This window comes from Triturus cristatus, chromosome 5_1 (genome assembly GCF_964204655.1).
Source record: "Triturus cristatus chromosome 5_1, aTriCri1.1, whole genome shotgun sequence".
Taxonomy (NCBI): domain Eukaryota; kingdom Metazoa; phylum Chordata; class Amphibia; order Caudata; family Salamandridae; genus Triturus; species Triturus cristatus.
The window spans coordinates 830,295,229-830,308,637 of record NC_140587.1 but is presented as its reverse complement, the minus strand read 5'-3'; positions in this window follow the sequence as shown (position 1 = coordinate 830,308,637).

Genomic DNA, 13,409 nt, shown 5'->3' with positions numbered 1-13,409 from the left:
TGATCCTGCCTGCCCCACGTTCCAGGGACTTTGTTTTCCCTTTTGTTTAAGTATACCTCCAAGCCCGACCTCCCCTGGAACGATATAAAAGAGACGCCCATAGAGTACTGGGTTGGAACTGGGTCAAGGACTAACGAAATAAAAGTACCCCGTTACCCTCATACCTGAAGGTAGTCCCGTGAATTATTGGAGTGGGAGGGATGATGAGCTCATGGCCTGGTCTATTGCTCAGACCACTACTATGTGTTGCTCCTTTGACTCTTCTTTTTGGAGTTTTCAGAGCATCCACTTCTTGCTGTTGCAAAAAGGCTACTAATTTTACTACTCCTTAATATACTCGTCAGATATGAGACTCTGGCTTGTAGTACAATGCTGATTCCCCTAGGTTGCTCCCTGACTCTCTATGGTGGACTCCTCAAGCACCTATCATTCTAATTCCTTTTGGTCGCTCCTCTGTCATTTGTGTTAGGGTCTTCTGACCATGTAGCATGGCTGCTTATATATTGAACATTACTCTTCTGCCAGTGTCTATAGACTTCTGAGACCATTTACTATGGCAGCCTCATATTAGGTAGCTTTTTGCTGCTCCTGGATACACTATACTATAATTTGTTTCCTAATACTCCTGAGTGGACTCATCAGAGCAAAGACAATGTTTGCTTTTATATTGCCACTTCTTATGGGTCCTCCCTGCCACATCTGGTTGAACTACATATGCATATAATGTGGCTGCTCTCACAAAGGTTAACCTTTTGTCACACCAAGGTAAAGCATTCAGATTGTATACTATGGCTTGTGTATGATGCCCATTCCTATGGGTTGCTTCCTGACTTACATAGGTAGGCTCCTTTGGAATGTACTGTGGTTGCTCATTTAAAGATTGCTTCTCTGTAATTTCACAATAGACCCAACTCAATATATTTAATGATTGGTTGGACAATGTCCATTCATATAGGCTGCTCTCTGTGACTTCTGGATGGACTCCTCAGAGCATATATCATGGCTGATTGCATGGATGCATAATAACAACTCCTATGGTTACCACTTTGGTGTCGACTTGAGGGAATATAGTGAGTGGACTTGAAAGCATGCACTGTAGATAATTGAAGATGGCATCCCAGCCCCCCAAAGGTAGCATCCTTTCACCCCTGGGTACTTTCTGTGCTCATCTGCAAAGTGTTCAAACTCCATAACACATAAAAGTTGAAACCCGGTACTCATCCATTTGCATTCACAAACTTGTATTTCCTCACCCCTGTGTAAGCACAGCTACACACTTGTTGCATCACGATTTGAGCAGTCACTGCATGAAACCAAAACACTTTCAACATACACCACATTGAACTCACACACTTTCAATCCAATGATTATGCTTTCTAGCTCTCCTTATTTGTGTTAAATTCACTTATAGTGGCCAAAACAACACTCAAAAAGATCATAAATCAGGTGCTCACACATATCAAAACACATTTCATATTGATCACATGGCAGAAACACAATTCTGGTCATTCAAACATGTGCTTTGATGCATTATTAGTGGTCACTCTAATGCACTATGTAAAGGTATATATAATATATTGCATTTAGAGATTTTGACTTATAGCTAGTGGTGACACATAGAGCTAAATCAGAGTGAGTGAGCAAAATAAGCTCTCAGTTCATAAGTGGCTTTAGTGTTAAAATGGGTCTGGAATTTTTTTGTGTTCAAATTAACTCTGCTGTAGCCATTAACGGATATGCACGTGTGTGTTTTGAGTATGGGTGAGAGGGAGAACTTTTTTTTTTACTATGAATCTGAATGGTTTTGCATGCCAGTTACTGTTCTTGCACAGATGTGAGTGTGTGTGTATCTATAAGTGTCAGAGTATGCTAGCGTTGCTTATTGGTGCTTATTTATTTGCAGTTGTGTCTATAAGTATCTATTATTTTTACTTGTAGTATTGTGCTACAAAAACAGAATAACTTTTCTCAGCATTTAAACTAGCCCTGTCAAGTATCATGCATCACGGGTTAAACTAACGCAGATTTGTCATTAGTCCCACATTACCGCATTGCAACCTTTATGTCATGCCGTTTAATGCTCCTGTCTCAGTTGCAGATGTTCGTACTTCACCTGCAATTGTATTAGTTTCATTAAGTGCGATTGAGATGCAACCTGTTAACTGACTCAATTTACATGCAGGGGGCTATGGTTGCAAGAGTTACCGGGGTCAATGTATCAATTTGCTCCTGACATCCCCCTTTGTGTTCCTCTGGGTCTTTTGAGTGGCACACAGCACTGCATGACTAAGGGTTGTGTGACTTGCTGTTTCCTCGCAACAAGGCCGGTATGGTACCTCCAGTAGTGAGTCCCGAAATAACACTGCACAGTCTGAAGAGCTGGGATTAGAAGCTGTGGGGTGACTCGCAATAAGCCACACGCATTATTCCTGTGTGGAATCGGACTCTGGTGCATGCCAGATTTGATCTGTGTCTCCATCTGTCACTTGCCACTATTCTGGAACAAGCTTCAGGTGTCTTCAAAGGGCACGCCATCCTCTGTCCTATCTGCTGCTCACCGACGCAACAAACGACAAACCCGAAGCAAGACTCAGTGGCTCTCACCTAGTTTGAGACATCAGCGGCCGTGCTCAGGCTGAACACATTGAACCGAGTGGCTGCAGTACACCTAAAGCTGTGGTCCTCTATAGAGCAGAAAGCATATCAGACACTGCTGCCATTGCAACATTTTACCACTTAAAGGGGCATATGTATGAAAGGAAAAATGTGTCGCAAACGCTGCGAATCGCAAAAAACAGCGTTTGCGACTGATTTTTCGCTATTTCATATGTATGACACACTTCCAAATTGAAAAATAAGAAATCGCTAAATTAGCGATTTCTTAGGCTGCGAAACAAGAAAACAGCGAATTTCCTAGCGAATGCTTAATTTGCGATTCCATTGCGTTGCAAATATCGCTAACAAGAAATCGCTAGCTAAGAAATCGCAAACACATGTATGAAATTGTCGCAAATTGCGATTTCACAAAATTCGCAATTTAAGAAATCGCAATTAACACCAATTGCTTGCAGGTGGTAAACTGGTGCAAGGTACAAAAACCAGCCCACAATGCAACAAACACACCCACAATGGCTGCAATGTACGTGATAGCCAGGAGGCTGCGTATTCGGGCCCTTGCACACAGGAGAATGAGACAGGAACGTATCTTCAGGCTGCGCATCACCCTGTTCCAGAACACTGAAGAGGAGATCTATGACAAGTACAGATTTCACCCACAGACCATAATGGACCTGATTGAGGAGCTGAAACCCCACTTGGAGCACCCTACTCGCAGGACACAAACAATTCCCACACATGTGCAGGTCCTGTGCTCCCTGCACCTCCTGGCGTCAGGGAGTTTTCAACGGGTCATAGCGGAGGTTGGTGGGGTGTCACAGAGTGCACTTTCGCGCTTCTTCAGTGCCTTCCTAGATGCAATGCTACTGAGGCTCTCACATCACATTTACTTCCCCACCACCCAACAGGCATTACAGCAAACGATACTGGACTTCTACCAGATTGCACGTTTCCCCCACGTCATTGGCTGCATTGACGGGACCCATGTGGCCATCACACCCCCAGCAGAAACTGAATATGTCTACAGGAATCGGAAATGCTACCATTCACTCAACATACAGATTGTGTGCAACGCTAAGTATCACATCACAGACATCGTAGCCAAATACCCCGGCAGTACACATGACTCCTTCATCTTCCGACACAGTGGAATACACAGACGTCTGAGTGCTGGAGAGTTTGGGGAGGGGTACCTGCTCGGTAAATAAATTGCACACATCAATACATCCACCACATCACTTGAGGGGGGGGACATTGACTCACCTATTGTGTTTTTTTCCATGCAGGTGACAGTGCCTATGCAGTGCGCGACTTCATCCTGACCCCATACCTGGATCCTGCAAATGCAAGTGAGAGGAGCTACAACAGGGCACACAGATCAACACGCTGTGTCATTGAGCGAACCTTCGGAATCCTGAAGAGCCGCTTCAGGTGCCTGCATAAAAGTGGAGGCGCACTGCAATACAGCCCTGAGACCTGCTGTAAAATCGTGGCAAGCTGTGCAATGCTACATAACATGGCAATGAGGAAAGGCACCACAATTGATGTGACCGATACAGACACATCGGATGACGAGCGCCCTGCTCCCCCTGCCAGACCAGCACCAGGAGTTGGGGCAGCTGCTGGACGCCAGAGACGGACTGAGATCACACGAAACTACTTTTAGGTGAGTATTGAGGAAATGAGACTACAAAGCCTGATGATGTGTCAAGTGTTTAATCACACTTCAAATGAAAGAAATTGTAATTGTCCCCAGCACATGTTGTACACACAGTGCAGAGAAGGCACAAGTAATAGGGCAAACAGCCGTTTCGGGTAAATGCACCCGTGTTGCAGTCAGTGTCCCCGCAGATGATCACCTCCGTCGGTGCCGTCCAGGGTGAGTGCCCCCCATGGTGCGCCCTTGGCCTGCTACCTGTCTGCCACTGCGGCGTCTTTCACCTGGCAAGGTTGGAGTGATGCTGCTGCGACTCGATGTGTCCTCACTCTCAGCAGAGGCCATTAGTGCGCTGCCACCAGCATTGGCTGTCTGCAGCTGTTCCACAGCAGTGGTTACCTGCTCTAGCCCTCGTGCAATGTCCTGGCAGCAATGTGCCATGTCCACCTGCATGGTTACGCTGCTGCGTGTGAGTGCGCTGGTGGTGGTGCAGAGGCGGTTGACTGCCTTTGTATAATTGTGTAGCCGTGCATTGGCACGTCGTCCAGCCCTGTCATTGGCAGCTTGGGTGTCCCTCAAAGTGGCACAGAGCTTATGTATTGCCGTTACCATGTTGCGATTGTCCTGATGTATGCGGCCTAGCTGGCGATTTATTGACCGCATTGCTTGCCTTGCTTTGCAGGCGCTGTTCCTGCAGCATGCACTGTTCCAAGCCGGAGAACACGGTGCCTTCTCCTTCTGTTGCAGTGCTGCTCCTGGGCCTTGACCTGGATATGGCTTGCTCCCTTTGCCTTGGTGTTGGTGCGTTATGACGGGGCATGTCTGTCACACCCTGACTCCCCTCTCTCCTGTCGGTGTCATCGCCTGTTGCTGGGACTTCGTCCTCAAATGGAGGCAGTGGGGGCACATGTGCGCGCTTCCTGCGCTGAATTGGCTGCTGCTCTGTCTCATCGCTGGAGTCCGCAGGGTCTGCAGGCTCCTCTCCCTCTGCGATGTCTTCTTGTGGCATGCCGTGTGCTGTGGATGTAAAGGGGACTACATGAGTTTGTGTTACTGTCTGCATGTGGCACTCAATAAAGTTACAATTCTTTGACGGCCTACCTCTGACACATTTCCATTCAATGATCCCCAAAACACATATGTTGCATTTAATTGTGATGGTGTCATGGACACACAGTCAGACACAGTACTACGAGTCCCATGATGCATTGCTGGGTGTGCTGTAAGACCTGGGCTGGATTGGCATGTTGGGAGTTTACTATGCGCATTTGGGGGAGTGTGCAAGGGATGGGGAGGAGTGCAGGGTGATTTGGCATGCATCTTACCTTGTCTGCTGGATGAGGGGTCGGAGCTGTCTATTGCCGCCAAACCACCAACGCTCTCAGACAGGAGGGTAGACTCCACGAGCTCCTCATGGGGGGTTGGCTGCTCTGCAGTGGATGGTCCTCCTCCAGTCTGATTGGCATCCTTGAGTCTGGCTGCCACCTTCTCCTTGGACCTCTGGCGCATATCATACCACCGCTTGCGCAGCTCCTCGATGGTGCGTGTGGTGACTCCAACAGCATTCACCTTGCTCTGTATTTCCAGCCAGATTTTCCTCTTCCTGGCCTCTGGGACTTTGAGTGCCTTCTTCCCAAAGAGGAGCTCATGGCTGCAGACCATCTCCTCAATGAGGACCTCCTGCTCCTTTTCTGAAAACTTGTGTTTTCTCTTTCTTTTTTCTGCATCTTTGCCCTGCTGGTTTTGTTTGGGATCCATTGCTGGTTGCTGTCTCCAGGAAAGCCTCCTCACACTCCACAAGCAGCCTCTGGGTGTGGCTCAGGTGAGCAGGTGCAGGCAATCACTACAGTTTCCTGTTTGTGATGTCATCAGCCTGCACCAGGCTTGCAGATTCCCGTTTTTGCGATTTCTTAATTAGCGAATTTCGCTATTAAGAAATCGCTATACGGGATTCTGCAAATTATTTGCGATTTTTAAGGAATCGCAAATGATTAGCGATTTATTTTATACATCCCGTTTAGCGAATCTGATTTTGCGAATCGCAAAATCTCGCAAATTAGGATTCGCTAAAGGGGAGTTTGATACATATGCCCCAAAGTGACTAAACAACTTAAAAAATATGTGTGCAAATTAGTCCACTGTGATTCAAAGAAGCAGTAGGTTCACAGGTAATGAGAAAGGGAGTCAATCCCTCGCTTCATCCCTCAGCATCCCCTCAGGGGCCACCTGCACTTTAATAACCAGGCTCCATAGAGGTGTGAACAACACTGGTGTTTGTCCAAAATGGCCGTGTGTCAACTTTACCCAGGGTGACTGGGGAGGGCCAAATGATGTGGTAGGGTTGATTAAATTAGCATAATGCAACACATTTTCCTTGATTATTTTGTCATTTTTACACTTGTTAACGCTGTCTCTGCATTATTTGTACCTCATTGGTACCTCTTCCACCCAAAAATAGCAATAACCAACAGAGATTTGACAAGTCAATTGTTGCAAAAGGCCTTCCACTGTGAGGTAACATGTTTCACTGCATTTTTGGTAGCTTTTGAACCATTTGGGCTAGAAAGAATCTTTGGGGTTAAAATTTGCAGATTATGCGTCAGATGATGGATTATGTGGCAAATGCAGCAAATCTATAATCATGTGAAAAAATACACCACAGCCCCACAATCACATAATTCCAGTGGCCCTGACTATACCTCAGTTAGCCTCAGTCAGCACTTCACAATGATTAATTGCTGGCAGTAAACTACTTTAAGCAGAGTGATCACAAAATATAACTAAAACACAACTTGCATGTTTTGACACAGATATTTTATTTTCTTTTGCAGTTTGCCTACAAGGATGGTAGTATACTTCTCCACAAAGCATTAAGATTGCTGATTAAAGAGAAGCCCAATCTGTAATAAATAATGCTTTGTAGTGTGCTGCATACTGTTGCTTGCACTTAACTTTAAATATGTCTTCATTTTGAATTGAGTGACACCGAAGGAGTAGGAACCATCTATCAAACATTGAATCTACTAATGATCAGGGGTAAATATGTCCATGCCAGGGGCAGGCCTCTCCACATGGCCTTTATGGACCTGTTGAGTACCTTCAACATAGTGGGCAGGGACAAGCTATGGATGATGATAGAGAAGGCTGGGATTAACCCTGTCCAGGTTGACCTACTAAAAATGCTTGTATTGGGGCACTACATTGCGGGTGCGTTATAATGTAAATGGAGTTTGCACCCGTTCTTTAACTCCAACAAGGGTGTAAGGCAGGGCTGCATATTAGCCCCCTTTTAATTTAATTTTTATGTTAACACCCTTGAAAAGGAGTTAGTGATGAGCAGAAAAGACCTTCACAGATTTCGTTCCTGCATCATCCCGGTTCTATTGTACATGGACGTCGCAGTTTTAATTGCCCGTATAGTGAATGGCCTCCAGCTTTTGCGAGATATTTCTAATGGTTTCATGGGGGGACTCAATCTGAAAATTAATCATAAGAAGTCTTTTATTATGACATGTGGTCCAAAGAGCACGTACGAATATATGAAGATACAACGCGTTTCATTACAACGCGGTTTGTTACATTGCGGTTTTTACTTCGCAAGTCGTTACAAAGACTTGTGCTGGGGGCGCTGGACTTTGAAATAGTATGATTTACTATTCCAACTCCAGTCTGTGCAGACAGGAGGGAAGGTGTTGGAATAGTATATCATACTATTCCTTAGTGTACAGCGCAATCCAGCGCAAGTCGTTGTAACGACTTGCATTGTGAAAACCGCAATGTAAAACTATCACGTTGTAAAGGTTGTGTAGTAAAGGATGTCTCCCAACATGCACTCCCATTCCCATCACATCACAGGGATTCACATTGCTAAAGTAATGAATTTTAATTATTTAGTGGTTTTGATATTTTCAGATTTTATTTGGGGTAATATTTTGTCCCAGAGAGCAGGTAAATTTGAGGGAGCAATCGATGCAATCTTCAGGTTTTCAAAAAGACTTGGAAACAAACGCATTAGAGAGCTTATTTCTTCTTATAAGAGTAAGTGCATTTCCAAAGGGACTGAGGGGGCTGGCGTCTGGGGCTACTCTCAAGTGGAAAACCTTCAAACAATGTAAAATCAGTTCCTCATCCGGTTACTTGCTGTGCCAAGGAGTACAGCAACATTTATTACTCATTTGGAAGTTGGATTGCTTTTTTTTGGAGGATCTAGTTCAGGTTGCCCTGCTGTTATTATGGTTAAAGATCTGGCGCTCGCCTCATACATCATTCAATCAAGTGATTCTTGCAGACTGTTCTAAATTAGATCATGCAGCTGCAATACCTTGGCTTATTTACGTCCAAAAGACTTTCACAGCTATAGGACCATCTAGGGGGCATATCAACAAGGGCTTTATCTCTGCTTTTTTGGCTTTAAAAGCCGAAAAAGGAGAGATAAAACTAGCGCCCTATCAACAACAGGGTGCTAACATGCAAATTTGCATGTTAGCACCCTTTTACTCTACGCTTCCCCTTGCATCTCTAATGAGATGCAAAGGGGGCGTTCCAGAGTAAAATAATAGGAGAAATGTCGCTAAGCGACATTTCTCCTATTATCAAGAATGTCGCTAACCCTGTTAGAGACAAAAAAAGCTGCACTAACTGCGGTTAACGCTGCTTTTTTACATCTGGTATTTTTCTGACTTAGCCATGATATCCTATGGAAGGAGGATATCATGGCTAAGTTTGCCTGTCCCTATCAACAATCTAACGTGAGATTATCGCTGGGTTTCCAGCGATAATCTCACGTTAGCCTGTTAGCGTGAGGATTTTTATCGCTATTGAGATAAGCGTTGCTAATAGCACGCTATCTCAGCGATTAAAATTCACGCTAGCCGGCGATAATTATCCTAGCGCTTAGTGCGCTTAGAGATAATTATCGCCGGTTGTTGTTGATATGCCCCTTAGTTCTTACACAAACCTCAAGAAATGAATGGAAGCTCAAAAAAATTGATAAAATCCTTTTTCACTCTGGCTAGATCACATTCCAGGCTTGTAAAACATCAGCCCATGACCTCAGTTGCTTGTTATTTAGATCTGAAGTTGACTGAGGGCCAGCAACGTTACCTTACTTGGATAAAACATTTGCAAAGCAGATTTTATCTGACCCATTTTAGATTTGGCACCTTGTATTTCTTGGTAGCCGACCCTAAGCTGGGTCTGTGGTTCTCTTTCTTGCCTCCCTGTCCTTGAGATGCATTTTCTAAACAATCTCAGACACATTTCATGTTTTTTGTAGTTTATATTCCAGACGAAGGGCGTTTTTTTTATGTCCATTACTGCGCTCTTTTGATCCTAGTACTTTTTCTGTGTGTTTGCTCCCTCTCCAACTGCTAGAATCGGAATTTTGTTGTGCAGCAGTGTTGGGTTATATTCCTCAAGCACTCAAAATCAGGAAGACTATTAACTCTTTTATTGATTAATGCTATGTTTATTCACTTTGTATTGTGGATGGAATTTGAAAATGGCACAGTGAATGGCTTGAGATCACACTGTAATGTTTATATTTATTTTATTATTTTGCAAGTATGATACTTATTCTTTTAGGCCATGAGCTGAATAAAGCTTTAAATTGAATCGAGTGACACCACATGCTTGCAATGGTAAAAAGTATTGCTGTAAGTCCCAAATCGCCATTTGCTATTCTTGTTGCCAAAAAAACTTGGGGCATATTTATCAAGGGCTGTGGGGGGCCTTGCATCACATAGTGTGACACAAGACCAGCGCATGCAGCAAGTCATATTTAAAAAGCAATGGATCTGCACAAATACATAGTTTTAAGGATTGTGTGGGGCAAAAGCTGTGCTGAATCCAGCTGCATAACACTGGAATTAATACATGCAAGGTGGGCATTCCCAAGCAAACTCAAGTGTAACCGTATTGATGTAGTATTTATTATAGCACTGCATCATGCATTGTGGAAGAGCGCAATGCAATGCTACTAAATGCGCCAGAATTGCTGCACATTGGCAACCCAGGCATTAGAACAAATTCCTCACCATCAATATACACTCTGGCAAGCTAAACTATGCCATGAGGGTTCATTATATTGCATCTGGGAGTAGCTAGGTGACAACCATGTAGGCAGCAAAGGAGGAAGGAGCATATTCCTCACTCACTTCAGACAGGAGAAGGCCATACAGTTTCATAGACTGTAGAGGGAGTCCATCATGGAACTGCTGGAGAAAATAGCACCACGTCTCCAGTCAGCAACTAGAAGAACCAATGCCATCCCATCACATGTAAAATTGATAGCTGTGCTGCACACGTTGGTTTCTGGATCCTTACATCGGCCAGATTGGTTGGCATTTATCAGGGATCATTTTCAGCCTTCCTCTCATCTATCTTGGATGTCATCATAAAACTCATAACCCAACTACCTTCTCTTCTCCAAAAGTACTCAACAATCTGATCCCAAGCAACACTTCTACACCATTGCTGGATTTCCACATGTGCCATAGATTGAATACATGTTGAATTTGTGCCCCTTGAAGCAAAATTGCACCTTTACTGAGACTGCAACCACAAATACTCTATAAACATCCAGGCAAGAGTGGACCATCGTGGAAAGTTCATCAATGTCCTTGCAAAATGTCCAAGAAGTGCACATGACGCGTACATCTTCCGCCACAGTACCATCAAAGATCAGTTTCAGTGTGGCAGATAAGGGAATGGCCTACTCATTGGTAAGAAAAGCAGAAATATACATTGCACCAACTAAGAAGCTGTAGTGTAAGACATAATAGCCATCTCTGTGTTACTATCTCATGTCTGGATCTCGTGACATTTGTCTAGATCTCGTGTCATGTGTACATAGTAGGAGTAACTTACTCCAACATGTGGTCAATGATGTCCTACTGTGTGAGTCCCTGTGTGAAGTATTGTCATTTCACACTACGTGAGTGGACAGAACCACAATTTCCGCAATGTTGAACAAATCAACAAATCATGTGGTTCACAATTTTATTCAATATGAGTAGAAAGGATAAATCTTAGCAAAGCAAGAGATGTATGTATGTTCGGTGGTGTGGCAAGTCCAGTTATTATGTCAGTTTTCCACTAAAATAACGGTTGTTGTACAAATTCTGTAATCATAAGCATATGTGTCACACATTGCAGTATATCTATAGGTATGTACTCATGCACTGAAAGTGTAGCATCAAATCTTGTGTAAATGTCAACTCTAGGTACTTATGTGATACCAAAAATAAAAAGTTCATCTAATTTTCAGGCATTCCAACATTCTAGGTCAGAATATGATCATAGATAATAAGCCATATTGACATACTTAATCAATACAAGTTGCCTACATTTCTTGCATCTCAGTCCATTAATGTAAAGCTGACATAGTAAATAAGCAGGCTGTTAAAGATGTAATACACAAGGAAATAACCTAGGTGAAACACAACCAAGATAAGGTATCACATGGTACTCCTAATCAAAATCTGAACCGTCTTGTGTTAAAGAAATGTTGTAGGAATCAAGGCATATAAGTACAGAATTAACTACGAGACAAGATCACATACATACATGTGAATACAGAAAGTGTTTCAGAGTGGACAATATTTGCAATGACACTTATATGTTGAAAATATATGTGTAGAGCAATTGTCGTGAATAAAATATTAAGCTCTCAGAATTTCAGTATATAAATAAGATCATGCATAAAGCAAGAGGCTGAGTCTGTGGTATCAGGTTCATAAAGGGCTTTATTCCAATAACTCGAGTCAAAGGGAGAATATTACCATCACCACAAAGGATCTGGAAAGGGACTCAAAAGTATTCTCAATATTCTCAAAACATTATTCACAGAGTACAGTATATATACATCGGAAACGAAAAGAGCAAAAGAGAGTGAGATAAGAGCGTGTGGGCGTGTAAGAGGGTGTGAAGGTGGGCGTCCATGTGGGCGTCCACTTGATGATAATGGGTAATTTGTCATGTGTGGGTGGATACCTGGAGGGGGTTGCGTGATCTGCTGGAATTGTACTGGAACTTTGCCTTACTTGTGCTCAACTCGAGCATGACGTGTAACTGACGTGGGGAGGGTTGCTATGCAACCGGACAAGTCTGGAAGTGAGGCCTTCAGTGTCAGGACGACCAGCACATCTTGTTTTATCTGATATCTGATGTCTGGAGCAGGGACTGATTTGTGACATAGGTTGCTCATCACCAAAAGCCGATGTGGCATCTATTTCTTCATTTACTTCATTTACTGCAGAGGTCTTGCACGGGGGCTATGGGCTTTTCACTGACGTGAGCTTTGTAATCACACAAAAAGGGACAGAAAGGCTAGGCTTTCTCCTTTGCAGATGGGTCATGTTTAAATTCCTCCTTCTCCAGGCAGGAATATATTTCTCGAGGAGCGGAGCAGATAACTTGAAGGCTGAATACAGTTTTGGCAGGCAACAGGCCGGGCCAGGCACCGTTAGCTGCGCAGGAAGTAAGACAAAGGTCATGGATACAGAAGCAGGTCCAGGCTGGAGCATTCAGAGGCAGAAGGCAGGAAAAGGCTCGATGGCAGAATTCAGGGCCTAACTTGCCAGAGCTGAAAAACGTGAAAAGTACACCATATAAAGACGGTGGCAAGGCATACTTAGGAACGGAATATTCGACCCATTCAGGGCGGATCTGAAAGAGGACATGTTGACGTTGGACACAATTGTATTTGCGTCTTCATAGCTTGAAGTGGAGGGAACATACATGTACTTGTAGCATGTACATGGAGCCGTTGGGGTCTAAGATAGGGGACACAATTGATCATAAAAATTCATATTTACTCATTCCCTCCTTGTCCCCTACGGACCCTTCATGAGATATCGATCCTCAGGAATCCATCAATCTGTTCATGTAACATCATTTGCTCTTCTTTCTTCTTCCGGGATTTTGAATGAGAACTTGAACGTGGAATACATGATGTGGCACACAGGCCGCAAATCGCTGGCCCACATTGTAGACACAGGCAGCAACTGAATATTATTAATAGTATCAACCCACAGACGGTCAACACTTTCCATCCCCAAGCCGATATTAATCCCCAGAGCCAACCGGACCATGTCCACGTGCCTGGGTCTTGATGTATGCTTTGGGCAATCTTGTG